Source organism: Oryzias latipes, chromosome 12 (assembly GCF_053564925.1).
Source record: "Oryzias latipes strain Hd-rR chromosome 12, Olatipes_Hd-rR_3.1".
NCBI classification, from domain to species: domain Eukaryota; kingdom Metazoa; phylum Chordata; class Actinopteri; order Beloniformes; family Adrianichthyidae; genus Oryzias; species Oryzias latipes.
Window position 1 is genome coordinate 12,633,092 of NC_136248.1, and position 19,367 is coordinate 12,652,458.

The window sequence follows — 19,367 nt, forward strand, 5'->3', positions numbered from 1 at the left end:
CCTAATACAATAGGAACAAATCACAGCTAAAACCAAAGCTATATTCAGAAGCTCATATAAATTCAGTTTCCAAACATACATTCACTAAAGGCCCGGATCCTGTTAGGAACAGGAACAAATAACATTCGAAAGGTCATCATTTATTAGCCAAAAAAATTACCTTGCAAAAACAAAACAGCCTATTTCCTAGCCCAGGAGAAATAATGAGGTGATAATTAAGTATCTACTGGAAACTTGCTAAACTTTTTTTATACTTTTCAGAAGTCCATCAAAGACTTTGTAGAGGAAAAATAGCATCTTTAGTACTTTTACCAGTGCCAATTCCCATCAATAACTTAGGTAAATAATATAAAAAGTCACATTTTGAGTTCAAATTAAATAGCTTAGATTTTGCATTGTAAATATTTGTATGCATTCTGTAAAACTATCAGGACCTTATGTGATAAACACTAATCTTAATTTTAAACTAGTGTGTGACTAAACTGTTTTTGATACAAAGAACGCAGAAAAATCAGGACTTCAGTAGCATTTATATAGTAACGTAAACGTCAACCTACAACACATCTTATGTCTTTAAAAAAAGCCACCTTTTGATACATCAGAAATTAACATAAAAAACCTGCAAAATATGTTATAACCAGGATTATTCATTGTTCCCTTTGATACTTGCCAGGCCACCTAATGAAATTTGCAAAAAGTAAGTCATACATAAATAATACATAAACTATTATTTTATTCTAGAAAAATAATTAGATTGTTTTGGAAAAGAATATCAAATCAATGGTAAATGAATAGAAAAGTAAACTCAAACAAGTTATGTCATGGAAAAAGTGAGACTTCTCTTCATTAGAAAATTGAGGTTTTTGATCAGCGGTGGAGTAGAGTTAAGGATTACCTAAGTAATTAAATTGAAGGTTGCTGTATATACACATATATACACAAATACATAGAAGCAACTATGTATGGTGACATAATCACAAGCATGAACAATTTCAATTTGAATCTTACTGTACAGAACTCAAGAAGTCCAAAGAAATAAATTGTTTGTTTTCAGTTTTTTATGTATCAAGGTGCTAATTTTGTGTGGCAACAATACTGATGCCAGAGTTGGAATTAAAAAGCATTAAATGGTGCTATATAATTTTAAAACTTATCAAATTTTAGGTAAAGGCAGTGACTGAGAGTGTAATTTGGCTGCTACAAAGAAAGAATGTAAAAAGGAAGACTGAAGAATATGCAAGTGGTTTTCAGCTAATAGCTGGTGCAGAATAGTGCAAACCATAAGTTGGGGCAGGTACAGGAAGAAGTATGGTTAAAAAAAAGGATCATAAAGCTGATGAAGCATCTGGTGAGCAGGTGGAAAATGGTTTAGCGAGTTTGTCAGAAATATTTGGACCAGAGGGAAGTTAGTAAAGACTGATCAGAGAAGCAAAATGAAAGAAAGAGCAAAATCCTGACAGATGTTTTAGGTATTTTAGCTTGAAACCACTATGACAGCTTTCACCATTTTAGTGATTCATGTAAAACTTCTTATAAAGAACTTTTTTCTTAAGGATGATATAATTCATCACCAAGCCAGTAGAAAAAATGTGTATGACATATGACAATTGTATTATTTATGATCTTTCTTCAAAACAAAAGCCTAAAGTTTAAGTCCCAACTGTCTTTATGGGTGGATACAGGGTGTCTGTGGTTAAGAAATTGACAAATCTGTACATGACATGCAGGTGGCCGCACAAAAATCCTTGACAAATCTGTGCCAAAAATGTTCATGCACATTCTTTTCTAAGTATGCTTCGCACTGCGAAGGAACCCTTTAGTGCTGTTCAAGTAAAAGCTGTGCAGTCCTTGGTCGCCCCTTGCCAGCAGCTTGGCTGTTATAAAAAAGGAAATAAAACAATTGAAGCATAGTTTTTGTGGGTATCCAGGTGCATAAGTGTACTCTCTGTAGAAATAGATGTTTGGTGAATTACCACTTTTATATAATAAGTGTGATATTTTTTCAATGTTGCCTTAATAGAGTGTATGTGCAAATCACAATTAGTTGTATGTACCTGGGTTTAATAGAACGCAAGGTTAACTTAACAGGTTTGTTTGCTGGTCTCTAAATTGAATCCATAAGTCCCTGCAGCAGTGATTGGTCCATGAGTGGAGACTGCACGAACTGTATACTTTTAATTGTAGTAGGTTTAGGGGATGTCATCTGGACTTGGTTTTAAAGTTGGAAGACGTTTCACCTCTTATCCAAGAGGCTTTGTCAATTCTGAAATAGCTGGTCTAAGAGCTGGTATATATCCGCTCATGGGGGAGGAGTCAGACCTGAAACTGGAGGTGTTGTCCACTTAGCCTACGTGGTTTCGGGTCGTTAATAGTCCTTTGTCCTCAGCTGGGGGTTGGGAAGTCAGTGACTCCCTCTCCAAATTGGTCGTCTCTTTCAGCGGTTAACGACTCAGGTGGAACTGGTTTGGTTTGTTTAGGTTTCAAAACCCAAGTGGACCTGAGTCTGCAGTACATCTCCACCTGAAGGCCACAAACCACTCTTTCGAGGACAGTCGAAAGAGTGAAGTCCGAATTCTAGCCAGAGAGAAAGGATGGTTTGAGCGAGGAGTGAAAGAAGCCATCTTTGTCAAGAAGGATAAACCTTCTCTTAATAAGAATGGTGGTCTCAGGTTTATTCTTCCATCCATCTACGGCAGTGTTTTGAATGTCAAATTGACAAGTTGAAGGTTGATTTAGGGTGTATTCAGACTGGAAAAGTCCATTGGTCCAGAAAGAGTCTGCTAAATTTGGTCTGGATCGAGTCCCGAAGCTTGCGTTTGTAGTCTGTATTTAGACTACCTCTCAATCAGACATTACTGCTTTGAATCAGAGCTTGTTAACAAAGCCACATAACTAAAGATCTTTTTAGTCTTAGGCCAGGAATTTTGAGGGTGGGGCAAAGCAACAAGAGAAATAATAATAGAAGTGCTATGCTTTTCAATCCTTTTTGTGATGTTTTACCTAAACTATATTATGCTGACCAATTTTAAATGTCTATATCAACATCAGGTATAACACTTTTTACTTGCTACTTACACTTTTTACTTGCGGAGGAATACTGCAAAGCGGTGACTAAGGAGACTTCGGCTAAGAAGTTACGCTGATAAGTGTTTATGACATGGAGATTGTCAAGAAAAGTGTGAGAAGCAATGGGCATCACTATGAAAGTTGTTTTAATGAACCCGCATTTAATCGACCAGTTTCAATGAGTTTCTGTGTCTCATTGTTGCTTTACATTTTCCCACGGCACATCGTTGCTTTTTTTCCTACTCTGTTTACTTCTAGTAATGCTTGACTACGGTGGCCGTTTGGTTTGGTATTTTGCTCTGAAGACAGAGCCTTTTCAAAGGGAAGAAACTCAGGGCGAACCGAAGCTCAGTCCGATTGAAAACAAACCTAGACCACCTCAAAAGATGGGTCCAAGACTGCGTCTGCTTGGGTGTATTTATGGGTTTTTGAAAATTTGTTATGGATTATCAAGACGAACAAACTGCGATTTACTTTAGCAAACTAACTATGTTCAGTCCATAGACTGTAAAAACAATGGACAGCTTAACCCATTCCCTTCTCGTGTTCCCAAATAGGGAGTACCCGCTGGTTTCAAGAAGCCAAAATACCATAGACTTCTATTGAGAAATAGACAGTAATTACTCTGTGATTGTATTTGTCGGAATGACAATTCTTGCTCTGATACCTTCTTCTTAACATTTTTTTTCTAATCATACTTTTTTTTTAAATATATTTTTACTTCACCGCAAGTTATTCATGTTACTAACTGACCAATCAGATGCTTCAATAAAAGCATTTTGGTCTGACATTGAACGTCTGTGAATACCTTTTCCTTGTTACTATGCAATTCTTTTTAAGAACATTAAAAAAACAACAAAGATTTTCCCATGTCTCTCGGGCTCAACGTGGATGAACCAGTAGTGAAAAACTATAAAAATAAAGCTTAACAAATGCAAAATTACTGTTGGTAACTGGTTCTCTCTCAATGGCTTGTACAATTCTCCCGAGCCCGCATTATTGACTGAGTTCTAAAAAAGCATTGGTAATCACCTCTCCATGTCTGGGTTCATACAACCCAGTCTCATCCTAAAATGTGTAGTAGCTACATTTCTTCTTCTTCTTACTGCCTTTTACGCCTTGAGACGCTTAGGGCAGCAACGAAATCTTTCCACTTCTGACGGTCGCGGGCCAGGGTGATGATGGTTCCCCAGGTGTGTCCAAATTCCTTCAGCTCGGTTTCTACTGTTCGGCGCCAGGTGATCTTCGGCCGTCCTTTTTTTCTTTTTCCATCTGGTGTCCAATGTAGTGCTGTCTTTATTATTGTGTGGTTTTCACTCCTGAGTACATGTCCTATCCATGTCCAGCGTCTTTTGAGGATAATTGATGACATGTCTTCTTGATTGCTGCGGAGGAATAGATCTTCATTGGAGATCTTTTGGGGCCAGAAAATTCTTAATATCCTCCTTAAATTTTTGGTGTGGAAGGTCGAAAGTTTGGTCAAGTCCTGCTGTGTCATTCTCCAGCACTCTGCTCCATACAGTAATACTGACAGAACACAGCTGCTGTAGAGCTTCAGTTTTGTCTTAGTGCTGTACTGTGATGTCTTCCAAATATTGTTCATGCTTATGAATGCAACCCTGGCTTTATTAATCCTGTTCTGTATGTCCTTATTACTTCCACCTTCTGATGTGATGATGCTACCCAAGTAAGTAAAGCTTTCAGTAAATGGTAAATTCTGATCATTGACCTTGATGGGGGGCTGTGACGTAGTATTCAAGGTCAAAATCGCTGACTTGCTTTGGTTGATTTTAAGACCAACCTGGGATCCAAATCGGCTTAGCCGGTCAGTCTTGTCTTGCATATGTCGGTGAATATGAGAGATCAGTGCCAGATCGTCAGCAAAGTCGAGATCCTCGAGGGTGGAGAAGAGTGTCCATCTGATGCCAGTTGGTCCTGCTTCAGTCGTGCGCCTCATCACCCAGTCTATCACTACGTTGAAGAGGAGAGCTGACATCACACATCCTTGACGGACTCCAGTTTTCACTTCAAACCAGATGTCACTTCCTCCCACACAGCATCTATAGTTGTTATAGAAGCTTCTTATCAGTTTTATCATGTGGGTCGGTACTCCATAAGCCCTCAAGATTCGCCACAAGCTGTCTCTGTGCACACTGTCAAATGCTTTTTCAAAGTCTATAAAGTTAACGAAGAGCTGCTGCTGCCATTCAGCACTTTGTTCTATTATGTTTCTCAGAGCAAAAATCTGTTCCGTGCATCTTCTCCCTTTTCTAAAACCGGCTTGTTCCTTCCTAAGTATTGCATTCACAGCTTCCGATAACCTATTGATGATTATCTTGGCCATAATCTTGCTGGGGATGGACAGAAGGGTGATACCACGCCAGTTGTTACATTCGCTGAGTGTGCCCTTCTTTGGAATTTTGATGATTACACCTTTAGTCCATTCTTCTGGTATGCTTGCTGATATCCAAACGGTTTTGAAAAAAGGTTGCAATATTTTTGATGCTGTTTCTGTGTCCGTCTTGAACAGTTCAGCATTCAAATTGTCGTGACCTGGTGCTTTATTGCTTTTCAGTGACTTGATAACTGAGACAATTTTCTCCTTTGTTGATGTCTAGGTCTGTCTTTCCTTCTGGAATATCTGCTCCTTCTGTTGGTGGATCTCTGTTCAAAACTTCCTGAAAATGTTCAGCCCAGCGGGTATCTTGTTCTGCTTCTGTTGTGAGAAGCTTCCCCTGTTTATCTTTAATTGGTAAGCTGACAGTAGAGTGGTGTTTTCCACATACTTGTCGACTAATTCTGTACAGCTGGCCTTGTTCTCCTCGGGTTGTAGCTCTTTCTGCCTCCTCAGCAAGCTCCTCAATATATGCTCGTCGATCGGCGCGCACCATCCTTTTTACTGTCTTATTGGCTTCTCTGTACTGCTGCTTGTATTTTGTTTGGAGTCTCTCTGAATGGGTGTTAAGAAGCTGATTCTTAAGATTTCGTCTATCTTCAATGGCCTTCCATGTTTTCTGTTTAATCCATTCCTTTGACCCTTTCTTGGTTCTAAATCCAAGACATTCTTTTGCGCTCTGCTGGTAAGCAGTCTTGATGTGTTCATATGTTGAGTTGATCATGTCAACACTGACTTCTGTGTCCAAATCTTGAAGTGCTTGGAATCTGTTCTTGACTTGTAGAACAAAACTACGTCTTATCCGAGGGTCTTGTAATTTCTGAACATTGAATTTTGTTGGAGCATGGGCCATTTTTTGGGATTTCCTCAGTTTCAGTTTTAACATTGCCGTAACAAGTTGATGGTCACTTCCAACATCTGCTCCCCGCTTGACCCTAACATCTATTAATGACCTTCTCCACATCCCGTTGATCATCATATGGTCTATTTGGTTCTTGTCTCTGTCATTTGGTGAGTACCATGTCAGCTTGTGGATATCACGATGTGGGAACAAGGTGCCCCCCACTACAAGATTGTTGGTATTGCAGAAGTCAATCAGCCTTTCTCCATTCTCGTTCATTGTCCCACATCCAAGCTTGCCCATTGCTCTCTCGTTGTTACTGTTGTCTTTTCCAACTTTTGCATTCAAATCTCCCATGATGATCAAAACATCATGTCTTGGTGTGAGCTTAACTTCTGTATCTAGCTGTTCATAGAAAGAGTCCTTTGCTTCTTCCTCACTGTCATTGGTAGGACTGTAGCACTGAATTATGGTCATGTTCATATGTCTCCCTCTCATCCTGATTTTAATCAATCTACTGTTGACAGGTTTCCATTCAATTAGACTTTTCTCTACTCCTTTCTTTAAAATGATGGCAACTCCTTCTTGATGCTTACTATCCTCTCTGCCTGAATACAGTAATGTTTCTCCTGTTGATGTTATGACTTTGCCGGATCCTATCCATCTGGTTTCACTAACGCCTAAAATATGAAGATTATATCGACGCATCTCTGATGTCACTTGTGCCAATTTTCCTGTTTGGTACATTGTTCGTACATTCCAGAATCCTAATCTGGTCTTGGTTTTAGTGCTCAAGACTTCCATCCTCCTGTCAGTGGCTTCCAAGGTTTGGCTTTTACCATTGTCATTCATATAAGTCTCTTGTTGTGACTCTGGAGGCCCAGTGCACGTTAGAGTGGTTTTTGATCTTGTTGCTGTTTCCGTAACCATCTTAGTTTTATAGGACCGGGTGGTTAGCCCTGTGCCAAACCCCCAACCTGGAGGGCCAGTGGACTGCTCTTGGTCTGAATACCTTTTCCTTGTTACTATGCAATTCTTTTTAAGAACATTAAAAAAACAACAAAGATTTTCCCATGTCTCTCGGGCTCAACGTGGATGAACCAGTAGTGAAAAACTATAAAAATAAAGCTTAACAAATGCAAAATTACTGTTGGTAACTGGTTCTCTCTCAATGGCTTGTACAATTCTCCCGAGCCCGCATTATTGACTGAGTTCTAAAAAAGCATTGGTAATCACCTCTCCATGTCTGGGTTCATACAACCCAGTCTCATCCTAAAATGTGTAGTAGCTACATTTGTCCACATGGAAATGCGTGAGAGTTTTACAAAAACGCCCCCTAAACTGTGAGACGGATACGTTTCATTTTTCTATTCATTTTCTACGAGCCTTCTCAGGATCACGTGACTTTGGAGGTTTGGCCTGTCGTGAGCAAAAAACATGGCGGATGCACGTTCATTTTTCGGTGGAATATCCCATAAAACAAGATATTTTGAGGACTAATTTTTATTTTGACAACATTTCTAGTGAGAAATATACCATTTTCTTTTAAAATATGCTTTCATTTTGGACATACAGTTTGTAGTTTGCTTGTTTCGCTCAACTTTTTCTCCCAAAGGCTCTGTGTTACGTTGGAGAAACACGTTAACTTTCATTCATATCTGCAGACGTGCGCGTGGATCACGTGACTAATATGATTCTCTTTTTTTCCGCAGAAAATGCCATAAAATAAGAGTGATTGTGGACTAATTTATTTTTGAAAACATTTCTAGCAGGATATATCCCCTTTATTTTCGTAATATTGCAGACATTAAGTTGTTTGTTTGTTACGTTCAACTTTTCCTCAAAGGATCTGAAAGCGTCTGATCTTTTCCATTCATATATGCGGGCTGACGTGGGTCACGTGACGTGCCTTTCTCTTTTTTTCCTGTGGAAAATCTCGTAAAAAGGTATGTTGCGATTTACTAATTTCTTTTATTTACATTTCTAGGGACTCGTGTATAGGTTTTCTTGTTCTGTGTTGCTGTTGCGGCGATCAGGCTTTGATTGACATGTGACAACAAACCGGTTTCATCACTGTTTCCTGTAGTAATTCTCAATAATGTTTTAAATAGGATATATTAAATAGGATATATTATCTAAAGTAAACAGGCTTTTAAGCCTTCAATTTGCCCCAATTGACATGAAGTGCGCATTTCGAAAAGCCAGTGAATGCAGCGTCATACGGGCACCCCCACCCCACTCCCCCGGAAACCCCCGGATGAACCCGCAGGAAGGCGGAGTAAGCCCTGGCTGCAGCCTGCAGAATGGGTCAACATAGTGGAATGCTTTGAACGCAGAGGAATGTGAACACGCTGTGGAATGTTAACCCCGCCCACATTGAGCCCGTCTGCTGTGGAATGTTAACCCCGCCCACGCTGAGCCCGTGCATTTGATTCACCTTTGTCACAGCAGTTGTGATTGCAGGAAAGGGGAAGAATCAGTGGAGCACATTTTGTGTCATTGTGAATTGTATGAGGAAGAAAGAGAACAGAGGGGAGGAAAATTTGAATTATGCAATGTTTTTTTATGTATCACTCAAAAAAATGATTCAAGTCCCTCTTTCATGTAACACAATAAAATTCTGTTTGTTTTATTTAAAAATATTTATTTTAAAAGATTGTATCTACATTTAATTGACCTAACACAAAATGTATTACCTGTAATAGTTTCCCCTATAACTCCAGGAATCCAAAATAATTGAGTTCAAGTAAGGGGTAATGCTGTTGAATGCTGTTTTCCTGTTTCTCTTTATGCTTTTTGCCGTCTACGGCTACAATTTTTCACCTATTTTAACCATTGAACTATTAAAATGTTCAACTCCTTCATCTAATGTAATGCCTGGTATGACTATTAGTCCTTCAAATCCTTCGACTTTTCAAAAGTGAAAACTTTAGTTCGTTTTTTCCACGTAAAAAACGAAACTGTGGCATGAAATCGTTTCAACTCGGCTTCTCCCAATAAGACGATACACGAAGAGCGTCATTCATAGAAATAAGGACTCTATTTATTTATACCGGCGGCCTTGTTTTGTCACTGGAGTGTTAGCTCAGTGGTGTAGTTAGCGAGATTATAATACAGAGGTTCTGAGTTTGAATCTGGCTTTAGACTTCTGTTGCATGATCTTTTTCCTTTGCCTTTCTTGATAAAATTGAGTTCGACTAACTCGATTACATTTCGTTACATGGAAGAATTTCCTTTGAGGTGGGGTTACTCATTTATTGGATGGAAATCCTGCCCACAATTAAATTGAGTTCATCCAATGAGTTATTTTTTTGAGTCTGTGAGGCCAGACAGAATTTATTAACTCCCTAATACATGCACATGGAAACTTATAAAAGGCATAAGAAGACAGGAATCACTGTATAAATTCTCTAATTCAATTAAATATTTTTTTATTTAGCGCAATGAAAAACAATAAAAAGGGATCATGAAAACAAAGAATGCATTAGAAAAATACTAAACTTTAACAAAACAGACTAAACTAAACTGTTACTCCTGCCCTTAGACCCCCCCCCCCCCCCCCTTCACGGTAAGGAAAAACTCCTTAAAAACCGGTAGGTGGCAATATTGCACATGGAAACTTGTAAAACCAATGAAGAAGACAGGCTCAAAGTGGGCGGGGTTAACATTCCACAGCGTGTACACATTCCTCAGCGTTCCAGCATTCCACTATGTTGTGCACTTCTGCAGGCTGCAGCCAGGGGTAGTTGGGAAGGCGCGCGGCTGAAGAACTCTTGGACAGCTGGAAGGTGGGCGATGCTTTGAACTTTTCTCTGTAGAAATGTAATGTTTAGATTTGGGAAACCAGAGATGGGTTTTTAGTAAAAACGTGTTGGCTGTTAAGGATAAACGTTGAATGACAAGGCGTTTTTCCATCTTAAATTTAAAAGGCCGCAGCATCACGGTGAAGGCCTCTTCTGTATAAAGGACGGGGGGGGAAACGTCACGTGGTCTCCGCAGAGGTAAGTTTCCTTTTGGGTCATTTAGCCAGAAACGGGGGTCTGCAGCCCTTTAAACAGCTAAGAGCCTTTCTAATGTCTCACTGTCCAGAACTCAGTAGGACACACAAGGTGTCTCTTCAGCCTTTAGAAAATCAAACACTCATTTGCATTTATGTTATTTTGGAAACTTGATAACTACTGGGGTTTACAAAGGCTTTTTTTTACACATTGTAGATTTTATGTTGTTAGTACATCTCAGCCAGTATTTCTTTAAGGGCCTATATCATGCAACATCAACGTTTTAAAATTTTAAAGTGTATTATAATGTTAATTCCTCACAAAAACTAATCCACAGCGGTATTTTGATCCATTCACGCATCTCTCAGCATTCCTCTGAAACCCTCTGAGCACCAGCCCCTCCCAATTCACAATAAGAGGGTCCTCACATTGTGACGTCATCATAAGTGAGGAGCAGCCTCTTCTAGGAAGAGCCTGTGCAGCTAAAACCGCCTCCAGGCTAACAGACACGCCCACTTTCTCAATGGAGCTAGTGGTGATCAGCAAAATGCTTTCATTGCACAATATTCACATCCATCTTTGCAAAAGTTTGGATGGAAGAAACGCAGAAACGCTGCCAACGCAGACTCTAGGTTGATGTCATGAAATAGGCGACACCCACAAGAAGAGAAAGGCGGAGCCTCAGAGATCGAGGAAATAGTTTATTCTAAATGGCTAGCATGGTATAGGCCCTCTAAATTGTGCGTATTGACCTCAAATTGATTTTTTGTGGTACGTTGTCAGCTTTAAAAAAATTCGTCATAAATGCTGGAATTTCTTAAAATATTGTGCATCACCGCTTGATAGATTATTGAAGCATTATGGGTACTGTAGTCAGGAGCCTGGCACAGTAATACTTTGCTTCAACTGTTGAGTAGATCACCAAGTTGAGTAAAGTTTGACTTATCTGACTGTTTTGTTTTGCGTGATGCGCTGTGTCGTCTGAAAAATAGGATATTTGTTTGAATTAAAAACATTTTTATTTTTTGTCAGAGAACCGCAAAGGAGGGGTCAAGGAGCCACATGTGGCTGTGGAGCCTCAGGCTGCAGACCCCTGGTCTAAACAGTTATGGCTGATTTGGCTGACCACATTTATTTATCCTAGCGTTGTCAACAAAGTTAAAGAGCCGCTCCAATGGAAGTCATGTTTTTAAGATCAAACATTTTTCTCATTATTGAGAACATTAACAAAAATATAAACACATACACAATAATATAAGATTAAAACTGTTTCTGAGTATTTATTCAAATCTCAATGGATCAGGAGAAGATGAAACTGATTGTCTCAAAAAGCTTATAGTTGTGACGCTCTAACTGCCATGAATGGGCCAAAGTCTCTACTCCGCTCCAATTCTGATGCATCCACTTGCAGACAAATACCGGTAGATCCATTAATGTCCTGAGTTCCCTTGTCTGAGCTGGTATCTGGCTCAAAAGTGTACACATGGATAGCTCCAATGTTGCTCATTGATTTTTTTTTTTTTTGCTATGCTAATGTTGGCTAGGGCTTGTGAGGTGCTATAAGCTAGCGGGAGAGAAAATCAACAAATGGTTTATGGGAAATTAGCAGAGGCAAACATCTGCACCACAGCTCTGAGGTGAAATTCTTATGAGCTGCTGTGCTGCAGAAAAATGTCTTAAAAAAAAACAAAATGATCGTAATTAAAAAAAAAACTGGGAACGATTTTATAATAGCTAAAAATTCTGTTGGAGTGGGACTTTAAGTCCCACTTCAACAGAATGTCTGATTCCTGATTCTTGTATGTATGTATATACATAAAAGAACCTCGTGTTTTTTTCCCTTTCCTCTCTCAGACTGGTCAGTTATTTGGAGACAACATGTACAAATAGTTCCTGGACTGATCTTCTGCTAACTTTGAGATGGAGAGGCTGTCAGGTTCATCTGTTTCAGGGTCCTGCATGCTCTCCCTCCATGTTGGCTGTAGCAGTGGATGGAACTTGCAAAATGTACTGTTTTGAGAGCCAACTGGGGTGTGTAAAATTCTTTTCCACCTACATTTTTGATGGTATAAATGTTTTTCTTATGTAAACTTTTCTGTTCTTTTAGGCTCAGTGGTTATTTGGAAGATGCGTTTCTGACCAAAAACACTGTGGTGACCTCCTTTGTGAACTGCATTCATGGGGAAATAGAACATGTAAAGTTATTTTCATGGCCTCTTCCTTAAGAAAATGAACATGCCTACATATATGTTTTATTGTATTTTGTGTCATATCATCATGTTAATATACGACATTTATTTGTTTTGATAGAATCCTGGAGATGGGAGATGTGGAGCAGGTAAGTTTGTGGCAGCACCAGAGTCCTCCACCAAGTCTTCTGGCAAAGTAAATGAGGAAGTATCGCAGTCTGCCATCGTGGAGTTTTGCTGAAAGGCCTGAACATGTTCCATCCATGCATCCATCTTCTTCCATTCATCAGGAACCAGGTTGTGAGGGCAGCAGTCTAAGCAAAGATGCCCACACTTCCCTCTCCTCCAGCTCCTCTTGGGGGACCCCGGGGCCAGCTGAGAGACGTAGTCTCCCCAGCGTGTCCTGGGTCTCCCTTAGGGCCTCTGCCCTTATTCCTGTTGGAGTTTTTTTCTAACCCCTTATGTTTCAAAAGTTTGCAAACATACATTTTAGTTGAAATGATGAGGATCCGAGGATGAAATCAAGAAGGGACAACATCAGGGAAAGGGACTGAACCGACTGAACAGCTTCCTCTCTTCAGCAGACACATGTTCCGAGTACATATGTGTCAAAAACTGGTAAATACTCATTGAAGATGCATCCTTTTTGTGTAGTTTGTTTTCTCAGTTTAATACATTTTGATCCTTTCATTCTGCACAGACATCCTCGCCGTTCAGGCCGGTGGCTGGAACAAGCGGAAGTCAGAAAAGCTGGAGCAGACGTGACCAGAATGGTACCTCCAGATAAAGACTGTGGTAATGTTGTAGATAAATGTTGGCTTGTTTCTTTCATGTTACTCTCATGCTGTTGATGTGGAATATCTCTTGATTTCTTCAGTATTATTAATACATTAATCTCTTCCCACAAGGACCAATCAAAATGGCCCAGAGAAAAACACTGAAGGGCTTTGTCTGAGCATCAGGAAAACAAGAATCAGCTGTCATCAACATATGGTAAAAATCTTTTGTAACCTTTGTGCTATCTTGTGACCCCACCCTCACATTGACGTGTTCTCCCTACCATGACAAAGGTGGATAAAGGTGGAAAGATTTCATGTAATCCATGGACATCAGTGAAGATCACAAATCATAGAAGAAAAAAGGTTCAGAGCACCGTCTAGTGGGTCTAAATGACCCAACTCCCAATGTTAAAGTGCCTAGGATAGAACAAGGGTTACACTTTCTAAAGTTGTTGCATAACTGATCAAGCATGATGTGATGGATTGCAGGTTATGGTGCCATGGTAAAGAACTAAAGGCTCTATGATGTCATGCTGCTGACCAGACTGTGGTTGGTGAAGTCCAGCAGCACTGCAGGTCCTTGAAGTGTGGTTGAAGAGCTCTCCTCCCAGCTTTTGGAAGGTTCGGCCCTGCAAAGCCAGGAGGTTTCTCTTTGTGATCTGCATGGATGTCCAGGGCTTGTGGCATTTATGTGTTTTCTTCTTCATTTCATTTTTAGGCAGCACAGAGTCCTTGATGGAGAGAGAACATGAGGGACTAATTGTCTGCTGAGGAGGAGACTTTTTGCAGTTCAAGCCCCAGCTCACCCCTAAAAAAAGGCTTATATAAAGGAAAACCTAATTTCAACTTTGTACCAATAAATCACTTTTAATTGAGAGATCTTTTTCTGAACTGCACCAATGAAGGGTTTTTCAACCTAAATTTCACCAATTACATTGTTTTTTACCTCCGTTCAAGTTTCTACAACACTAGCTAAACATTTCAGTGCTCACACCTGTGCTGAAGACACTTCTCATTTTAACTCAAACGTTTGGCCTTTGATTTGTATGTCCAACACCTTAGAATGAAACACTGACCTATTAAACTCATATAATAAATGTGCAATGCATCTCCAAATCCTTTGTCAGGGTACAGACTACATTTTAATTGTAGCAAGACTGAAGTAAAATGTAACAAAATGACAATGAGTTATCTTAAATTAGGGGTAAATGACATGAGAAATTAAGAATATTAGAAGTGTGGAGTGACGTGTATTTATCAGTATGTTAGCTGCAGGAAGGGTGCGGTCCTTGACACGTTCCTTTACTCAGACAGGATGACAGGTAGGGAAGGGGGTAGCCGATGATCTGCTCCAGTATCTTCAGCACTGAAGCTTCTGCGGCTCTTCTTCAGTTTGATCTGAGAGCCAGACCATGATGCAGTTGGACTGGCTGAGCGGTAGGTTGCCAGCAGCTTCAGACGTGCTGATGTGCCTTGTTGATAACGTCCTGGAAGTTAGGAAACCAAGTTAGATCAGCTGAGATGGGGATGCCCAGGAAAGGGAAGCTGTGAACCATCCTCTGTGCCTACTATAGTCCAAGATGACTTTCATGGTCTTTTATTTGCCGATCAGCCTTACACTATACAGTTTCCGCACTTGTCTACAAAGTTCACCTCAGTGACCTTTAATAAGTCTTTGTTATTGGCAAGTTAATTACTTATATCCAAGACATGGAGATGTGGGTCCAGTGAACTCACATGAAGTTTCAAGGTTTTTCCCTTTATTTGGAGGAAAAAAAGTTTTTGTCCTTTGTTTGTTGTGCAAAATTGCAAACCTAGAAAGAAATCAAGTTGAAAGAATTTATATAAATTTATTTGCCCTTCTTTTGACCCTTCTACATCATGAATATTTGGTGGCTGTTGCTTGGTGCCTGTGAGATCTCTCCATAGGATTGACATTGGCTGGGCCTCTCAATGACCTTGATATGATTGTTCTTCAGCCATTCCTTGGTTGCCTTGGCTGTAGGTTCTAGGTCACTAACCTGTTGGAAGACCCATCCATGACTGATTTGAAGGGTCCTGGCTTAAGGAGGGTAGGAAGTTCTCACTCAGGATTTTCCATTAATGGCTCCATCAACGTGGTGACGTAGCTCTGTGCAGAAAAATAGCCACAAAGCATAATGCTTCCACCTCCATGTTTGACAGCGGGGAAGCTGTTCTTGGGGTCATAGGTAGCAATTCTCTTCCTCCAAACCCAATGGTTGAGTTGATGCCAAAGAGCTCAGTTTTGAGCCAAACATTCCATTATGCAGAATAAACTGATAAAGCAAACCCTATTTTTCAGTGTGTGATTTTCATTTTTTCATAAATCTTAGGACAATTTAGATGATAAAAGTAATAAATATATGAAAACAGTATAATACAGTAAATATGTAAATATTTGATGTGATGAACAATGCTTATCTGATTTAGACCCAACATGGAATATTTTATGACAGACACACATCAAGTTGTGTTATTTAATGCTCGTAATTTAGACACAAATGATAGAAATGTTAAGTTTATATGTCAAAGAGGCCATGTGAAAATTTTAGTGCAAATACGCATGCGTGCGCGCCGTGCACATAAAGCCACCCCACCCCCACGTATCCGCGCGCCGGTCGGTGGGTGTTGGGCGTCAATAAAGGTAATCTGGTTGTCGCGCGTTCTGCATCTCTGCACGAGCTAAAGAAGTCTCAAAGGTAAGAAATGTAAACACAAGAGGCAGTAATGAAAATACTTTATGATCATCTGAAAGTATTTTCATCTGACAGATGAATGCATGCAGCTGTTGTTATCACTGTAACGGAAGAGCGGTGCTGAAAAATACGGCCTCCATCGAGAGACTGAACGTAACATGACTGCAGGTTACTATGATCGTCATAGAAAAATGTATTAATTATTTGTTTCGACTGTATAGTTATTGTGGTGGAGCAGAGGAAGGGAGGTTTGTGAGAATCGGGGTTACATTAGCTAATGATTATGGCAGCGCTCGCGCCACCGCCGGTTTCCCGGCAAAAAAAGGAACATTAATTTACTGATATATTTAAGTGTTATGATTGACCTATTTAGGGTTTTTCTCCAAATTTACACAAAAAACGTTGTAACAACGATCATCTGGACTTGGTTTTGTAAATATTTTAAAACAGTCTCTGTCTCAGAGACCTGGACTGACCGACTCCTCCCCCTCACGTTCCAAACAGGAAGTACAAGGAGCCATAATCCTATAGACTTCTACAGAGAAACAAACAGCTGTTAGTCAGTCATTCTATGGCTCAGATTAACCATTCTTGTTGTGATACCCTTTTCAACATGTTTTTGCTAATTCCAGTTATTTGTTTTACAAAACTTTTTCTTTATCACAAGTTATTCAAATTATAGACTGACCAACAGATGCCTAAGTAATAGCATGTGCCACCTTGAATGTTTGTTTGACAAATTCCACCAAGCTCACTTTCAGTGGAAGCAGTGTGGACTTTCAACAAGCTTACTCCTGATTGGCGACAGTAGTTGCCATAGAATTGATACTCAGATCAATCACTGTCAACTGGCTCCAACGTGGTGACGTCTGTATCACAGAGAAACGACGACAGAATTGAATTTGTTATGATGGATCTGGAAGGAAATGGGTGACGTCACACTCGCTCAAACCTTTTCTCTGATCCAGTCAAACTGCCTTTTTTACCAGTTTTATTCCAGAAATCATTTTGGATAAGAGGAAAGACATCTTCAGCTCAAAACCAAGTCTTCATGACCTTTTTTTATAACTTTTCTTTTTAAAATTCAGAAATAATAACCTGCACATTCTTACAAAACTGTTAGACTTCAATTGCTACCTTAATTTAATTGTAAAACTAACAACCATTGTCATTAATATGGCAATATTTTCCCCAAATCTTATCAGAATGGGGAACTGGAGACATAAAAATTCTGCTTTTCCTATTTTCAGCTGACTCTGCCACGAGGCTCGACAACTTCTTGCATCAACTGTGATCGCTGTGGCCGCCAAAACATCCAAATGTAAGGCGGGCTACAAAGATTTCAGGCCAAAAGAGAACGCCTCACATGTGATGAAGTGTCTGTATTGGTATGTATTTACCATCTGTGACTCAGAGTCATTAACCAATTGTTGATCTGTTCACAGTGTTATATGATAATTTAAATTTTGACGATGACGATACAAAAATTGCTGCCAAACCTGCCAAAAAGTCCCGCCTCTTACCACACACATGTTGTGCCCCCTAAGTTGCCCTAAGTTCCCTGATCAAGCAGAAACGTGCTTTGACTGGATGAAGGCCTTGTATCAGGTATACTGGTAATAATAATTTTACATTCACCTCAGTCTGTTGTTGTTCCTCATTATTCATGGAAGCTTGATGACACGACATCTGCATGAACTCTAGTTTGATTAGAAACTGTCATTTGTGAACCGTCAGCAGATCTGGTCATGTCTCACCAAAACAACCACACTAATCATTTTATCATTTTCATCCATTAAGGTTGGAAAAACCAGCAGCCCTCCAGTGCTTCAGCCGTCCAACCATCAACCGTTTCAGACATCCATCCTCTCACCACTTCAACCACCAATCTTTCCACCACTTCAGCCCCACAGCCGTCCACCAGTGTCCCAACTCCTGACATTTTACTGTCCTGGTACAATCTTATTTTTCTGCACAGTTAGCAAAAATGATATGTTTTTTTAGATATTCCTGTGTTTTTTTATCCTCAACAAATGTTTCTCCAAAGAAATATGAAAATACAGAATTATTCATCTGGTGGTTATTTTTACAATTTTCCTCAAATCTTTAATAAGAAAGAAATAATTCAGTTCAAGTTTACTTTAGCTTTTCTTTTTAATGGGCATTACAGTTGATATAAAACATATAACATGCAATTAAAATGCTTTGTAGTTAAAAACATTTTACACACTATTAAAAGATTCTATAAAATATTATTTAAAAAGAATCCTTTACAAGAAAATGTTGACTACCGTATATCTTCCCATAGTAGCCCTGGCGTTTATTCCATCACAGACAGAACAGTGATGGTTAATGGGTTTATTTTGCAGCAAAATTTCATCAAGAAATGCAGACAAACACCAGCAGATGAACATTTCAGGATTTATTCAAATGATGAGAATATTGGGTTGTGTTCTGATCAGCACTGGCTGTTGACGTTTCTTTTCTCCTTGAAGCATCAGCCTCCGTATCAAAAATCATGTTGGTTGTCATGAGGATCTTTTTCCTGGAGACACGCCCACCTTTCTGTCTTTGTGCAATAATTCATGTTCAAACCAGTTCTTCTAAGTTGTCGCTTTTCTTTGCATTTCCACCAGTAAAAAGTAATACGACAAAATACTTGCAGAATTTGTAAAGATTTGGATTTTGTATTATTAATTTGCCTTTTTTAGTCTTTTATTATAAAATAACTATGCATTATTACTTTATTTTAACTGACACATTTATCTTAGTTCACAGTAGTCCTCTTAAACATCTCTTAAACAAGTTTACACTTTTCATCTTTCAGAATGCAGCCGTGTGATTGGAGGAAAAGATTAATATGCAATGAGGACATTTAAAGAAAAAAGGAGCAGTTTTTATTTTACATTATTACTATTTTAAAGTAGAACTCTAATGTATATAAATGCTTTTTTATTAATTTGTTTGGCATATTTACTGTGTTAGAGTTCTGATGATTGTTTTGAGTGGTAAACTCAAGTCATGTTTTATGTTGTATATATTATTAATGAATTTATTTATTTATTTTGAAGTGCCTATTGCAAGTAAAGAAGCCGGGGTTATGGTTAAAATACGTGCGGACAATCCAGCAACGTGCCTCTTCAACATGAATTTCCATCAGTTTTTTTGCTTGGTCGCAAATAAATAAGTCCAAATAATAATCAGCCTAATTTGTTTTTTTGTTTATTTAAAATGATATAAATCTTTTCTAATTTTGTCAATAAAAGGACAAAAGGGGTAGATGATGGATGCATGTCCAAGTTTTATTATTCATGTTCTACAAGTTGTTAGATATTGATTATTTGATGCTTTTGTGCTATGCGTTAAAAATCAATGTAATATT

The 19,367-nt window shown here is 39.1% G+C and overlaps 2 long non-coding RNA genes across 5 annotated transcripts in view; both read left to right on the plus strand.

The window, feature by feature from the left end:
- The first annotated feature begins 10,060 nt into the window (after window positions 1-10,060).
- The window catches only part of LOC144996538 (uncharacterized), a 313,044-nt gene continuing 303,737 nt past the window's right edge, over window positions 10,061-19,367 (plus strand). Inside the window, exons 1-8 of one of the 4 annotated variants that reach the window (XR_013659453.1) lie at window positions 10,076-10,090; window positions 10,232-10,303; window positions 12,155-12,331; window positions 12,408-12,495; window positions 12,611-13,107; window positions 13,190-13,482; window positions 13,758-13,889; window positions 13,987-14,372. This is a non-coding gene — a long non-coding RNA (uncharacterized LOC144996538). Of the gene's footprint in view, window positions 10,091-10,231; window positions 10,304-12,154; window positions 12,332-12,407; window positions 12,496-12,610; window positions 13,108-13,189; window positions 13,483-13,559; window positions 13,648-13,757; window positions 13,890-13,986; window positions 14,373-19,367 lie in introns of those variants that run through there. The other 3 variants (XR_013659454.1, XR_013659455.1, XR_013659456.1) reach the window with 3 other exon arrangements.
- On the plus strand, window positions 15,214-18,059 carry LOC111948378 (uncharacterized). The gene is made up of 3 exons (XR_002874362.2): window positions 15,214-15,988; window positions 17,236-17,373; window positions 17,786-18,059. It is a non-coding gene; the product is annotated as an uncharacterized LOC111948378 (long non-coding RNA).